This window comes from Monodelphis domestica, chromosome 3 (genome assembly GCF_027887165.1).
Source record: "Monodelphis domestica isolate mMonDom1 chromosome 3, mMonDom1.pri, whole genome shotgun sequence".
NCBI lineage: Eukaryota > Metazoa > Chordata > Mammalia > Didelphimorphia > Didelphidae > Monodelphis > Monodelphis domestica.
Window position 1 is genome coordinate 464,278,907 of NC_077229.1, and position 10,664 is coordinate 464,289,570.

The following is a 10,664-nucleotide window of genomic DNA, read 5'->3' on the forward strand; positions in this document are numbered from 1 at the left end:
TAAATGTACAAATGAAGAGATATTTGTTAATCATTCCAAGATACACAGTAGGTTAAGCACTGGGAATAAAAGTACAAAAGCAAAATCAATTTCTACCCTTTAGGAGTTTATATTATAAAGTGAAATAAAATACCTGTGAGACTCCAGTGTCCAGAGACGGGGACTTTAGTGCAGAATGTTTCAGCAAAGGTGAGATTGTGGTGAGCAGAACAAAGTATCTAATCAAGAAAGAATAGCAGAATTTATTTGATCATGAGTCATAGTTCTGTAATAGAAGAGGTTGTAGAGGAGGTAATGAAGTGAAACCTGGTGATAATGTTTCTAGTATAGTATTTGAGTTTGAATTAGGAAATCAAGTTCTCAAGACAAAAGTTCCAGCAGAGCATGATGTCTGGCATGTTAAATAAGTTGTGAAAGAGGTAGCTGGGGAGAAGGAAATGACAATTTTGCTCTATGAATAGAAGTGATTGATAATGGTTCTATTTTATTTCCCCTTTTTTATTTAACTTGCTATTATTTCTTGGTTAAATGTTTTCTTATTTGTTTTGAGGATCTTTTATTCTGACTCAACCACAATATGACTGAGACAGTTACAAAATTATGTATGATTAGACTAAATACCTAGCCTAAGGAAACATAAAGTTTCTGATCAAATGATACCCATAATAAATACATAGAATATGATATTATGTAGTATAATATGATGAAATCAATTGAATTCAAGTATGGACAAACCACAGTCAAGATCACATGAGATTTATCAAAGGGGAATTAGAAGAAGGGGGAAGAGAATAAGCATTTTTATAGTGATTAATACATGACAGAGATTTTGCTAAGTACTTTACAAATTTATCTCAAGGTTAAATGGATAAGGCATTATGTAAGGAATGCTTTGAGAAAAATATATAAGGAATTGGGCAAGTTTTAATGAGAAAAGAAAACTTTCCAGAATCTGGGTTCTGTGCTGATTCAGGGAGAGAGAAGATGACTTAGCAGGTTCAGAAAATGGGTAGTATTACAGTTGGAATGTAATAGATGGTTTGAAGAAGAAGCAATGTGAAATGAGGTAAGAAAATTATGTTGCACTACAACATAATTGATTCCATGCTAAAGAGTTTGTATCTGAATCTAGAGACAATGGGAACCAGTAACAAGTTTTGAATAGGGAGATGACATACTCAGAAGTATGCCTTGTGAAATTTATTTTTCTAATCATACTTTGAATGTATGGATGATAAAAGAAAGGCACAATAAAGGTAGAGTAAAATGTAGACTAATACAGCATTAAAGGCATGTAATAAAATGTTAATGTTTAAATTCTTTAAAAATACTTATTCTTTGTTGGCAACTGAGTCATATGACTACTAATGGTTTCTGAACTTATTTCTCAGTGTACAACAAGATCCCTTGTGCTGTCACCTTACTGCTTCTCTCCACTATCCCTTAGGATCTAGTCTCTTCTTCAGTCAGTACTGGATCTGTGACCTGGAACTGCAATGAGCAAAAGAGTTGCCAGGTGACACTTGTAATGGTGGGACTGAGAGAGGGGTCCTTCCCAATACTAGGAACAGGAAGCCAGCTGCTGGAGGGGCTTGTTAAAGTGTAACACTTCCTCTTTCTCCACAGAGCCTAATGGAGTCTGGACCTGACCCAGAGTGAGTCAAATCCCTCCAAACTCTGCTTCTAGCTGACTTTTAAATCTTCCCTCATATTACAAACTTCAGAGACAGTCTTGATATACTTAAGTGGCTAATTTATTTCTATGGCAAAGAGATAAAAAAGGGGAAAAGGTAGGACAGAGGGATTGGTTAGACCATACTGCTACATCTGTATTTGATGGGAGATCAAAATGTCTTTTCAAGAATGAAATGTAGGTATAAGATGATCTTCAAAATAAAGCAGTAACACTTCTTCAGCACAATCCAGGTAGGAAAAGGTTTATGAAAACATAACTTTTCTCCCTAGCTCTGAACAGTCTCTAGTGAGAGAGTCAGAAGAGAAGTGAGTAGAAATGAGTAAAATTACCAGACCTCCCTCTGGCCAACAGTTTTTCACCTTTTGAATCTTCTTTAGAATTCCATGGAATTCTTCCTTTGCTGGCTCATTATGGTTCCATCTCCTTCTTTTTGGTCCATTTTCATTACCTTTCATATTTTCTCTGATTTTTTACCATTTCTCTTGAATACACACTTGATCCTATTTTCTATTTTTAGGTAGTCCAACTTGTTAGAGGCAGAATCATTATAGCAGAGATGAATACAAAAGATATGGAGAATCAACAGATTTGTCAACAAATTAAAATGATGAAGTTCAAAAAGGTGTGAACTGTTAATGTTTAAATTCTTTCAAAATATTTAATAGAAGAGAAAAGTTTTGCTCAACAGAAATACAGAATTTTAAAAGAAAGTTAAACTTAGATGGACAAATGATGAGTTCATTCTGGGCACATTGAATTTCAGGTGACAACAGTGTCTCCAGATAGATATGCCTAATAGTCATCTGTAAATATGTGACCATTGTACAACACAGAGATAATATAGACCTAACAATTATTTGGGTAAAGTTGATAATTCAACCAATAAGATTAGATGATGTTACCAAGAAAGAGAGTATATAGAAAAGGACTCCAATTTGATCCTTAGATAGGGTTTAAATGTAGAATGGTGGTCTCTAAACCTTAGTAATCACACACCCATCAAGCTCAAATATATTTGTCTTTTCCTCAATTTACAATTCCTTCAATATATCAAATCACAATCCATATTTGTCTGCTTACCTATGAGACTCTTGTCCATTCTACTCAAAAGGCCATCATGGTAGGAGGGGGATATGTCCCCCAATGATTAAACTTTTTTACTTGCTTTACTCTAATAAGGACACTTGTGAAGCACTCTGCTGAACTAACTGCCATTCCTCTTTGTGGGTTAATAACTAATTCTTTTTTTTCTTCCTAGCATGTTATCGACTGCAACATTTTTGACTCTTACTCTTCAGAATTTCTCATTGGTTATATGTGGTGTAATGGAGAGTGATACACTGAGAGAGGAGGACTGATAAGATGATGCCACAGGAAACAGATGAGGTAAAGGAGTGAGTTCAAGGTTACAACTTCCTTCTTGTTTCTCTCTGCTGGACAGCCCTAATGGTGGAGTCTGACCTAACAAATGGTGAGTCACCCCTCCCCAAATCTTCCTCTTCTTTGAATATTTTAAATTCTCCCTCTTAATACAAAGTTTGAAGACAGTTTCCTATAGTTGAAGATCTAATGTATTTTCTTTTGGGAAAAGGGAATAAGGAAATAAAAGGAGAGAGGGAGAGGAATTTCCCTAGCTATAACCCCTATTTCTAGTTGAAGGCCTTAATTCAAAGCCTCTTCAAAGAAAATAAGGTTGACATTCCCTGAGGGAAAAAACAGTTATATATCAGCTGGTATCTTCACTGGGCAAAATTCTTTTCACTTCAGCCAGTTAAAGGAGGTTAAAGCCAAGCACTTCTTCAGCCTTCCTCCTTCATAGGGGTTGGCCAGAAAGAACAGAAGTCAAGTGGTTAAGTGACCAGACCAGACCACAGTTCTGGCTGACTGCTCCTCTTGAACCTTCTATGAAATTCTTCCCTCTCCCGATGGGTTTGGAAAGTTCCATCATATTCCTCCTGAGCCCATTTTATTTGCATCTCATCTATTTTCTTCTGTCTTTGCCCATTTTTCTCGCTCACAGTGGTGTAAATCTTGAAATTCCTCAGACTTGTGAATATTAAAAATTTCCCCATCGGGGAATTCTCAATTGAAACAATTCCCTACTGGAAACATTCCCCATTTTCACTGTGAGAACTCACCAGGATCAGAAATGGGAGGACCTTTACTCCATCCATACTTAAGACTGCTTTAGGGGAGAAAACTCCTTGCTAAACAATGAAAGTACTTGGACCCATGCTTATAATGAAGCAAGGAGTTCTTTGAGCCATGCCTGTTTTTAGAATTGATACAATGGGATACTAGGTACCTATAAAGGTCGGGCAACTTGTAAACTAGCCAGGAGCAAAGAGGTGAAAACTTACTCAGAGGTTTTCTCTTGAGGGGATTAGTCAACTCAGCTGTGTTTTTAGAATGGGTTGTCCTTTGGAAAAAGTCTACTGTGATTGGTAGATGGAAGAACTTAGGGGAGGTGACATAGGAGAAACCCCCTATATAAGAAAGAATCCTTTTGGAGAAATCTCTTATGAGGATCGCTTGAGAAAGCTCTTGAGAGAGGCTTTTGGAGGCCTTTGGAAGGAGATTCTGTTGGAGATTGCTTGAGAGGACCTCTTGGTTGAATTCTCTAAGGAGGTCTCTCAAGGGAGGCTGACTCTGGCTGGAACTCCCTCTGGGGAGACTCTGTCCCTCTGAATCCCTTACTTGGACAAATCTTATGGTGAGTGATAAAAGACTGACTGATTCTCTCTCTCTTAAGACTCAGGTTTAGGCCATGTTAGCTTAAGGCCCTTCATACTTATACTTTTCTCTCTCTCTCTCTCTTTCTTTGATTACTCATTGTATTATTAATTAAATTCTCTATAAAACTCAGTTGACTTGGGTATATTCATAATTGGGAATATTTCCCTGGATACCACCTTATATTTGGTTGAAAAACCAAGACACTGTAGTGAAACATATTTTCTGTGGTCAAATTTACTCACCCACTCTTATATCTATCTTCCACTATTTTATCTACCACAGTTTATGACCATAAATATTTTACATATAACAGTTTATGGATTCACTAATTTATTTGTAACAGTTTATGGCTGACCATGAAATTGGTGAAAAAACCCTCAAAAGACTTCTGTGAAATCTCTTTCCTTTATCTCTTTGCTTTATTACTTGCCTATCAGTCAGTTTTGTTTTCTGTTTTAACTAGGCTTCAAAATTACAGCTGCAAGAAAGGGTGAGTAAAAAACCTTTTTGATTCTCCTTAATTTAAGCTGTTTTAGATCTTAGCAACTGGGCCCTAATGTTCTGGCTAGGAGAACTTTTTCTAAATCCTTTCCTTTAGGGAGCAACTGCCTAAATTAAGATTAAGACAAACCTGGGGAAAGTTCTGGCCTTGTCCTTCTCCCCACATGTTTACTTTAGAAATATGGAGTCACAGACAGTTCAGAACTTAGTTAACAACTGGTGTTTCAGTAAATACTTTGTTCTTTTCTTAGTACAAGCATTGGTCTGCAGCTTACTTAACAGCTGGCTCATCAGCCCTATGACCAATCTTATAAATGCAGAATTCCTTGACTCTCTGAAAGGGCTCATCCCATGGAACTTATGGCAAAATCTAATTGACATACTACTTTCCTTTGAGTTTTTGATTATTGTAATTTTAATATTGTATTTCCTTGAAGAACTCACTTCTCAGTCAAACCAACCAATTGCTCCCTCTAATATTCAACAAATTGAAGAACTAAATACTCGACAGGAGCTTATAGAGGAAAGTCAGGGAGAGATCGTAACTTTTATAAGAATTATTAACAGAGAGTTAAGAACATTATCAGAATCTCTGTCCCACCCTGCTCTGGACAATAATCCTCTTAATGAACCCACCCCTCCCCCTGCCCTCTCGGCCTCAGAAAACCCACCCACTCCTCCCACTGCTCATGCTTCCAACCCCTTATAGCATTAACAAAAGATTCAGTTCCAGAACCCCTCAAATTAGAGCCTGAACACTTGTCAGCTCTATCAGATCTAAAAAAGGCTATTATGTCTGCCCCTGCTCTAGGCATCCCAGATTACAACAAGCCATTTACTTTGTATGTGCATGAGCGAAGAGGAGTAGCTTCTGGCATGTTAACTCAGACTTTGGGACCTTTTCAGGGCCCAATTGCTTATTATTCTGCTCAACTGGACCCAGTGGCATCAGGAGCACCACCATGTCTTACAGGAGTAGGTGCTACAGCCTTACTAGTAACAAATACTGTTGATTTAGTATTGGGATGTCCATTAACAATAATGTGCCCACACGAGGTAGAAGCATTGTTGATAAAACATAGAACACAGGCATTCTCGGATCAGAGAATTACAAGATATGAAATAACATTATTAAATAGTGAAAACATTACTTTAAAACATTGTACTACTCTTAACCCTGCCACCTTGCTTCCAGATTTACCAACTTCAGGAGAACCATTACACAATTGTGAAACATTAGTGTCCATGGCAGAAAAACCTTGAGATAATCTCTTGGACACTCCTTTAGACAATGTAGAGCTGATTTTATTTACCGATGGTTCCTCTTTTATGAGAAATGGCACACGTTACACTGGAGCTGCCATAGTCTCAGAATTTGCCACTGAATGGTCAGCTTCACTACCTTCTAACATTAGTGCTCAAGGAGCAGAACTCATAGCTCTGAAGCAAGCTTGTATAATTGCCAAGGATAAAAAGGCAACAATTTATACGAATTCTAGATATGCTTTTGGCATTTGTCACTCAGTCGGAATGTTATGGCTCCAGAGAGGATTTTTAACCTCAGCTGGAAAATCTATAGCTAATGCAGAAATTATTAATGAAGTTCTTTCTGCTCTCCAGCTTCCTGAAGCCCTAGCTGTAGTTCATTGTTCTGCCCATACAGGTGGCACTGACCCTGTCTCTAGAGGAAATGATCGAGCAGATGCCGCTGCAAAGCTAGCAGCCATAGAAGGACCGGAATTAATTTTAACATTAACAACCACTAATGATTTAAATCTACCACTTTCCTATAATGAAAAGGAAGTGGGAAATGGAAACAAAAATTTAAAGCAAAACAGATTATTGGAGTATGGGTGTCATCTGAAGGAAAACCCATGCTCTCTAGAAGTTTCTATAACCAAATTTGCCAATCTATTCATAAAAATGGTCATTTTGGCACCCAGGGCATCGTGGACTCTGTCAAGAGAGTATGGATAGCCCCCAGTATAACTACCATAGCCTCTAAAGTGTGTTTAGCCTGCTCTACCTGCCAGGCATATAACCATTATGCATTTTGTGGAAAAGCCTTTGGTGGGTGTCCTCTGGCTTACACACCCTTTGAGCACCTGCAGATAGATTTCATAATGATGCCAAAGGCTGGACAATATAAATGTTTTCTGGTCATAGTAGACCAACTGACCAGATGGCTGGAAGCATTTCCTACAGCCCGAGCCACAGTGACTTTTGTTGCTAAGGTGATTTTAAAAGAAATTATTCCTCGCTTTGGCCTGCCAGCACGTATTGATTCAGATAGGGGGAGTCATTTTACTGATTCTGTTCTAAATCAGATATATACTACCTTGGGAATAACTCCCAAATTTCATGTTCCATATCATCCCCAGAGTTCAGGCCAAGTAGAGAGGATGAACAAAGAACTTAAAACTATGATTGGCAAATTATGCACTGAGACTCATTTAAAATGGCCTGAAATCCTACCTCTGGCCCTATTTTATCTTAGAAGCAGGCCTAGAGGAGACTTACATATTTCACCATTTGAGATGCTTTTTGGACATCTGCCTATACAGGCTAAGCCTTTTCCCCCTGCATATACCTCACTATTAGGGGGAGATACTACTATTGCTTCCTATATACAGGAGTTACAACACAAACTACGTGAACTTCATGAATCTGGAGCTGCAGTATAAGCCGGACCACTAGACTTTTCTCTGCATGACCTGAACCCAGGAGATAAAGTTTATATTAAGAATTTCAAGCGAACTGGAGCAACTCAGCCTTCATGGGAAAGATCATTCCAAATATTGTTAACTACTCCAACATCTATAAAGATTGGAGAAAAGGACTCTTGGATTCACTGCTCACATGTGAAGAAAGCATCTTCTGCTGAGACTGATTGACTGTATCCTATCATATGAATTGGAGATAATAATCCATAGACAAATGGATGCTATTTTTTGAGAACACATTGAATTACTGATTTTTTCCTTATTTTTTATTATTTCTTTTCTTTATTTTTTATCAGAATATTTTATTTTTTCTCATTTTTGTCCTGAAGGTACACATAATTAATATTAATATCTTTTCTGCAGTAATACAATTTTAATATATATATATATATATTCTTGTTATAATGTTAATATATACCTAAAAGCTTTAAACTATGGGAACCGGCCATTTATTGATAAAATATTATAGGACTATTATTAATATTTTGTATCTGATTCCAGAAAAAGGGATAAAAAACAAGGAGCACAGACTTAACCTGAATAGTGCCAAAAAGAGCACACAGGAAATACTAATGTGAGACTCGAGGTTGCGATGCTTGACATATGTTAAGTCGTAGGACTTCCTTGTATCTACACTCTTTGTGAAGTACTCATACAAGTACAAAGTTTGACTATCATGCTGGCTCCCTATATCCCTGAGAATGAAGAAAAAACTCAGACAAGGGAATGACCTTCCTATCAAAATAAAATTCTATTTCTTGAATTTTTTTCCTTATGTTTTTGATTGTTTTTTCTTTTCTTTTGATAATTGACTCATACACCCCCATAACTGAACATTGCATTCTGAGCTAAACTTGATGTTTTTTAACACCTACTTCAGGGGGGATTGTATTTTAATTTAAAATCTAAGAATTTTTTAAATTTTTTTGTTTGAGATTGTATTTTTATAAAAATCCAAGAATTTTAATTTTTTGTTTAAGATTGTACTTTTATAAAAATTCAAGATTTTGATTTTGTTCGAGAAAAGATCTTCAAGAAAAAAGCTTGAAACTTTTAAATCCAGAGAATGAAGTGTTGCAGAAAGATGCCGGAAAACCTACACTTCATCAAGAAGATCAAGAATGAACTTTGGATATGATTGATTGAACTGAACTTTGATTGAACATTTATTGTAAATGTACACATTTATGCCAAAAGGGACTGCCCCTAATTTGGCTTTCTGTCAATGTGCCTAGCAAACATTGGTTTTGCTTTCTTTTCTTTTCTATTTCCTCCCTAACTATTCTAATTCCTCTTAGAAATTTGAATATTGTGTATATCCATAGTTAGAAGTGCATTTAGGATTACAAATTGATTATGTTAAATTATCAATGGGGAGACTAGTCTCCCAATGATCATCGGTGGGATTGTAAATCTTGAAATTTCTCAGACTTGTGAATGTTAAAAATTTCCCAATTGGGGAATTCTCAATTGGAACAATTCCCTACTGGAAACATTCCCCATTTGGACTTTGAGAACTTGCCAGGATCAGAAATGGGAGGACCTTTACTCCACCCAAACTTAAGACTGCTTTAGGGGAGAAAACTCCTTGCTAAACAATGAAAGTACGTGGACCCATGCTTATAATGAAGCAAGGAGTTCTTTGAGCCATGCCTGTTTTTAGAATTGATACAATGGGATACTAGGTACCTATAAAGGTCGGGCAACTTGTAAACTAGCCAGGAGCAAAGAGGTGAAAACTTACTCAGAGGTTTTCTCTTGAGGGGATTAGTCAACTCAGCTGTGTTTTCTCTGGTTCAGACTTACTCAGAGGTTTTCTCCTAAAGGGATTAGTTGACCCAGCAGTGTTTTTAGAATGGGTTGTCCTTTGGAAAAAGTCTACTGTGATTGGTAGATGGAAGAACTTAGGGGAGGTGACATAGGAGAAACCCCCTATATAAGAAAGAATCCTTTTGGAGAAATCTCTTATGAGGATCGCTTGAGAAAGCTCTTGAGAGAGGCTTTTGGAGGCCTTTGGAAGGAGATTCTGTTGGAGATTGCTTGAGAGGACCTCTTGGTTGAATTCTCTAAGGAGGTTTCTCAAGGGAGGCTGACTCTGGCTGGAACTCCCTCTGGGGAGACTTTGTTCCTCTGAATCCCTTACTTGGACAAATCTTATGGTGAGTGAATTCTCTCTCTCTTAAGACTCAGGTCTAGGCCATGTTGGCTTAAGACCCTTCATACTTATACTTTTCTCTCTCTCTCTCTCTTTCTTTGATTACTCATTGTATTATTAATTAAATTCTCTATAAAACCCAGTTGACTTGGGTATATTCATAATTGGGAATATTTCCCTGGCGACCACCTTATATTTGATTTAAAAACCAAGACACTGTAGTGAAACATATTTTCTGCAGTCACATTTACTCACCCACTCTTATATCTATCTTCCACTATTTTATCTACCACAGTTTATGACCATAAATATTTTACATATAACAGTTTATGGCTTCACTAATTTAATTGTAACAGTGGCCACCTGCATACATTCATGATGAGACTGTTTACTGCACTTTATGTAATATTCAACTTTAGTCCTTTGGATGCAGTGGTATTTCAGGTTTCATTGTCATGTAACAATACCAATAAAATGCTCGGTATAAAAAGTTAAGCCCTTGGACTTCCGGTTAAGATGGCGGCTTAGAGAAAGCTGAAGTTCAGATCTCCGGAAAACCCTTCCCGACCGATCTCAAACTAGAAGCTCCTAAGGCGCCGAAATTCAAAACGATCAACAGCACAGACCCTGGGAACCCTCCTCCTGGACCTGGACCCGGTTCAAAAGGTACGGCTCCCCTTAAAAGCCAGAACCCGAGATCCCTCGGACCTCAGGGGTAGGAGCGCAGAGTCCAAGGCTCCCGCCGGGCTCAGAGAGCAGGGTCTGAGGAACAACAACCCTCAGGGTCTTCTACCCAAGTCCCAGTCCGGGTGAAAGTTACTGCCTGGGGCTTCCGCTGCAAAGAGCCGGTCGG